At 45.0% G+C, this 6000-nt stretch overlaps 1 non-coding gene across 1 annotated transcript; it reads left to right on the top strand.

Annotated features, from left to right (window-relative positions):
* Positions 1-5193: 5193 nt before the first annotated feature.
* TRNAV-AAC (transfer RNA valine (anticodon AAC)) lies at positions 5194-5266 on the top strand. Its single transcript has one exon. It is a non-coding gene; the product is annotated as a tRNA-Val (tRNA).
* The last annotated feature ends 734 nt before the right edge of the window (positions 5267-6000 follow it).

Here is a 6000-nt window from a genome sequence, read left to right as displayed (position 1 = left end):
AGACCACTCCCCTCCGGTTCACAGCTGAATGCATTCTGTTACAAATATATTGTGAACTAGAAGTCTGTTAGACTTTAGTCTGTGTCCATCACCTTAAGTGTGTCCCTTGCTTAAGTGTGAGAAATATGAATTAATCCTGAATAAAACCTGAAGGAAACTGAAGGGAACTGGATACTAAGTCACAGTAAACAATGTTTGTCTTTGTTTTCACTCACCCCCTTAATCCTTCACCTTTTCCAACCAATCTCTAATCCCTACACCTAGTATTGAACTATTCATCTCTCCCTCCATCCTCCCCATTCATCTCACCTCCTCCTCAGAACTATTCCTCAACATTCATTCCTGTGTCTCCAAACACAGACAGCCACCTCATGCCCTCTCCTGCTCCCACCTACTAACACTTTCTCTGCTCCTCCTCACTGCCGGCGACATCTCTCCAAATCCTGGCCCTCCTCACCACATCCCTACAATCACTTCCACCTTCTACCCACGATCTATCCCAATCTCTTGTAACCCTTCTAACCTTATACCTATCCGCCCAGCCCCCGCTTCCCCAGTCCCTCTAACAGGAGCTTTATGGAACGCTTGCTCCATCTGCAGCAAACTTTCCTACATCCATGATCTTTTCATCACTAACAAGCTTTTCTTCCTGAGCATCACTGAAACCTGGCTCATCCCCTTCGACACGGCCTCTCCTTCGTGTGGTGGATTCCACATTTCCCACACCCCTTGCCCCACCAGCAAGCATGGTGGAGGAATAGGTTTCCTCCTATCAGATAACTGCTCCTTCACCCAAAACCCACTGCCGCCCTCCATTACTCTCCCCTCTTTTGAGGTGTACTGTGTGTGCATCTACTCCCCCTCCAACCTCCAACTGGCTGTCATTTATCGCTCCCCAGGATCAACCACCACCTTCTTTGACCACTTCACCACCTGGCTACTTCATTTCCTCTCCGTTGACATCCCCACTATCCTCATGGGTGACTTCAACATCCCCACTGACACTTCCCTCTCAGCTGTCTCTAAACTTCTATCCCTCATTTCCTCCTTTGGCCTTAATCAGTGGTATTCCGCAGCCACCCACAAAGATGGCCACACACTGGACTTCATCTTCACCTAACCTCTCTAACTCACCTCTCCCTCTTTCTCACCACAACCTACTTACATTCTCTACCCTCTCCTTTCCAGGGCACCAATCCCCACTCCACAAATTTGCACACCCTCACAGAAATCTTAAACACCTTTACCTACACTCAATCTTTGAATCCCTTCTCCCTCTTACAGACATTAGGTCCTTACATGATGCAGATGTTGCTGTCACTTTATACAACACCACAACAGCTGCAGCTCTCAAATCGGTCACCCCCCTCACACATACCAAAGCTCGCACAATTAACAGGCAACCCTGGCACACCAGCCTAACTAAAGAACTACGATGGGCCTCCAGGGTTGCTGAACGTAGATGGAAAAGGTCCCACTCCAATGAGCACTTCATCACATTCAAACAGTCCCTCACTACCTTCAAGTCCACACTCACTGCAGCAAAACACACAAACTTCTCATCTCTCATATCCTCCCTGTCTCACAACCCTAAACAGCTGTTCAACACCTTCAATTCTCTCCTTCGTCCCCCAGTGCCTCCTCCCTCTCCTCTTATTTCAGCCAAAGACTTTGCCTCATTCTTCAAGCAGAAGATTGACACCTTCAGACAAAGCTTTTGCCCAAAGTCCCCACAGCCCCTCCCCACACCAACTCAATCCTCCTCCTCCATAACCACCTTCTCCACCATTAAGGAAGATCTCTTTACTCTCCAAATCACACCTCACCACCTGTGAACTTGACCCAATCCCATCCCACCTCATCCCAAACCTTACCACTATCTTCATCCCAAGCTTAGCCCACCTTTTCAACTTGTCACTAACAACTGGTGTCTTCCCCTCGTGCGTCAAACATGCCTCGATCACACCCATCCTCAAAAAGCCCTCCCTTGAACCATCCTCTCTGACTAGCTATTACCCCATATCACTTCTCCCCTATGCCTCAAAACTACTGGAACAACACGTCCATTCTGAAGTGTCCTCCCACCTCTCCTCCTGCTCCCTCTCCGACTGCCTACAATCTGGTTTCCGACCACACCATTCTGCTGAAACTGCCCTGACTAAAGTCACCAGCGACCTACTAACCGCCAAATCCAAGCAACACTGCTCTGTCTTCCTCCTCCTGGACCTGTCATCTGCCTTTGACACAGTGGAACATTCCCTCTTAATCCAGACTCTCTCATCTCTTGGCATCACAGACTTGGCCCTATCCTGGATCTCCTCATACCTAACAGACCGGACATTCAGGGTCTCCCAATCACACACCACCTCCTCATCTCACCCCCTATCTGTCGGTGTCCCCCAAGGTTCAATCCTAGGACCCCTACTGTTCTCCATCTACACCTTAGGCCTGAGACAGCTCATAGAGTCTCATGGTTTTCATTATCACCTCTATGCCGATGACACCATCTACCTCTCTGGACCCGATATCTCCTCCCTACTAACTAAAATCCCACAATGTCTGTCCGCTATTCCATTCTTCTTCTCTGCTAGATTTCTAAAACTTAACATGGACAAAACAGAATTCATCATCTTTCCGCCATCTCATTCAATCCCCCAAACTGACCTATCTATCAACGTTAATGGCTGTCCACTCTCCCCAGTCCATCAAGCTCGCTGCCTTGGGGTAACCATGGACTCTGAACTCTCCTTCAAATCACATATCCAAGCCCTTTCCACTTCCTGCTGACTCGATCTTAAAAATATCTACCGGATCCGCAAATTCCTCAACCATTAATCTGCAAAAACACTAGTGCATGCCCTCATCATCTCCCGCCTCGACTACTGCAACCTCCTGCTCTGTGGCCTCCCTTCCAACACTCTTGCACCCCTCCATTCTATCCTAAACTCTGCTACCTGACTAATCCACCTGTCCCCCCGCTATTCCCCAGCTTCTCCTCTCTGATAATCTCTTCACTGGCTCCCCATTGCCCAGAGACTCCAGTTCAAAACCCTAACCATGGCATACAAAGCCATCCACAACCTGTCTCCTCCATATATCTCTGACCTAGTCTCCCGGTACATACCTGCCTCCACAACCTGTCTCCTCCATATATCTCTGACCTAGTCTCCCGGTACATACGTGCACGCAACCTCCGATCCTCACAAGATCTCCTTCTCTACTCCCCTCTTATCTCCTCCTCCCACAATCGTATACAAGATTTCTACTGTGCATCCCCCCTACTCTGGGACTCTCTACCCCAACATATCAGACTCTCGCCGACCGTGGAAACCTTCAAAAGGAACCTGAAGACTCACCTCTTCCGACAAGCCTATAACCTGCATTAACCATCGCTCCACCATACCGCTCCATGACCAGCCCTACCCTCACCTACTGTATCCTCACTCATCCCTTGTAGACTGTGAGCCCTCGCAGGCAGGGTCCTCGCTCCTCCTGTACCAGTCGCCATCACATTTTGCTCAAGATAATTGTAATTGTTTTCGCTATGTATACCCCTTTTTCACATGTGAAGCGCCATGGAATAAATGGCGCTATAATAATAATTAATAATAATAATAATAAAGGGGAGATTTTCATCAAAAACACTACTGAGAGGTAATCAAGAATGCCGTCATTGCAAATATTGTATGCAGTTAATCACTGGTTTGCATCTCCAAATTGGAGGCTCATGGGTTAATGTAGAACAATTTATGACCTGTAGAAGTGATTACGTAGCCTATTTAGTAATTTCTGAATGCGTTTTTTATTATATTGGTAAAATAATTCACCCCATGTTCAAACATTTTGATGAGCATATGAGATCCTTGGAAACTGAAGTGGGCACGCCACGATTGATACAGCACCTGTTGCAAGTCCATGGTGGCAATCCACGAGCAATGCAATGTGTGGAAATGGCGCGTGTCAAACCCCTACCATCTGGGGGAGATAGATATATATTATTACAAAAGGAAGCGGAACCTATTTTAAGATTGGAAGCTTTTTAAATGATACGTGAAAACGTTTTTCTAATGCATTTGTGAAATGTCTAGGTTAATTCTGTTACTATTTAATTGTTTGGTTTTTGTTACATGGGTGCACTCACCTTGGAAAAAAGGTTATAAGGGGATTTGGGTGAAGCAAACAACCTGGATGAAGCGCTTGACAGAGTGAAACAGTCAGAGCTCTTATTTCTATCTGTATTCTCCATCCGGAATGCAATAAAGGAATAACTTTTTATCCACGGTGAGTGCTACAGTTTTTCTTTGCTCCTATTCATATAAAAGTCTGAGTCTGAGTGTTCTCCTAACCTCAAGAAAACAAAAGAACATCTATTGACTGTTAGCATTTGGGCGTTTACTGTTTCTCTCCTTTTGTAGCTCACCTTGTTGACTCCTTGTTTGCTCTAAAGAATCCAAAACCTTTTTAAAGTTTGCACTTTCTTGACTTTTTGAGAGCAGTGTGTGTTTTTGGGGACTAACCACCCCGTTTACTTGGAGAGTGGTGGCCACTTGTGTATCTGGGGTGTGAGGATTTTGTTGAAGTGTTATTTAGCCTCAATTTGAAGCCTCATTGGAAGGTGAGAGCAGGATTGTGAGGAGCGATCACAATGACAAAAGCACAAGATCAAAGGAAGACATGCGCTGCCACAATACATCAAAGGGAGAAACATCCACATAAACTCTTCACCTGAAACATTTGTGTCACCCTCAACACTCAGGAAGTTTCTGCAGTGTAGTGGTTATCACATTCACCTCACACACGAAAGGTCCCCGGTTCAAAACCGGGCAGAAACATATTTTTATAAATATGATCTCACATTGCATAAATTGTGTCCGTCAACACCTTTTCAATAGTCGAACAAATTATATGAACTCTGTTTGCTAGTTTTATTAAATGTGCACTTTTAAAGGAGCTAACAAACTTTCAAAAACACAAAGACCTTGGTTTGAGGTTACATCTTGATCATTTCTTCTCATCCAATGAATTTTGTTGGAAATCATAATTGTTGTCAGATCATTGCAGAATGATGGTGCAGACACCCCCAGTACCCTACAGCTGTAATTCTGTGCCTCCAGGAAGATCACAGCTGATTTACTCCAGCCTGCAAGTTGGACCTTTGTCCCAGCTGAAGCGTAAAAAAGAAAACCTAAAGGAGTTTCTGTAGTGTAGTGGTTATCACGTTCGCCTAACACGCGAAAGGTCCCCGGTTCAAGACTGGGCAGAAACATTTGTTACATTTTTTTTCTTTAACGTTATTTTCAAGACACTTGAGTGACAGCAGCAAGTGCCGTGAGAAACTAAGACGTTGTCTCTGCAAAATAAAAAGAGATTGCCGTGTGAGAACAGCTGGTCCTTTAACCCCTTCTCGTTATATGACGTAATTGTACATCATAATTGGGAAGATGTTCCCATAAATAAGATGTACAGGCATGTCATGGTGATCATGTAGGCTCAGGAGTTGTGCCCGCACAATTCCCACCAGGAGCTCAGCTTAACTGATGGTCAAGCAACAATCAGGGCTATACACTGTGGTCAATAGTGACTGCTGCATTTAGTTGGTTGTGAATGGGAGAGGGCTCCCTCTATCACCCAATTGATCCCTATGCGATGCGATCACGGGGTCCCGGTAGTTGTCATATTTGCTATTGACGTGTCCGGAACACCCAGAGCTATTCATTCTGTAACATTATTTATCCTGTATGGTAAAAAAAATAAATTACATACTAAAAATATAGGCTTTTTATCAAAGTGACAAAGAAAACAATGGAAAAAGAGTGATTAAAAAGTCATATAAAAAAGTAAACAAAAAAATGTTATCCCGACATGCTACCAATAAACCCTTCAACTCAACTCACAATTAACAAGCCCCCGCACAGGTCCGTCATCTGTCAATGGGAAAATAGAGGGTTTCCATGTTACCTGTAGCTTAAAGGGAATGTGCTGTAATTTTTAATTTTGTAT

The sequence above is a fragment of the Phyllobates terribilis genome, unplaced genomic scaffold, assembly GCF_046119375.1.
Source record: "Phyllobates terribilis strain yellow unplaced genomic scaffold, ASM4611937v1 Scaffold_11__3_contigs__length_659146591, whole genome shotgun sequence".
Lineage (NCBI taxonomy): Eukaryota > Metazoa > Chordata > Amphibia > Anura > Dendrobatidae > Phyllobates > Phyllobates terribilis.
This window is presented reverse-complemented; position numbering and strand designations above follow the sequence as displayed.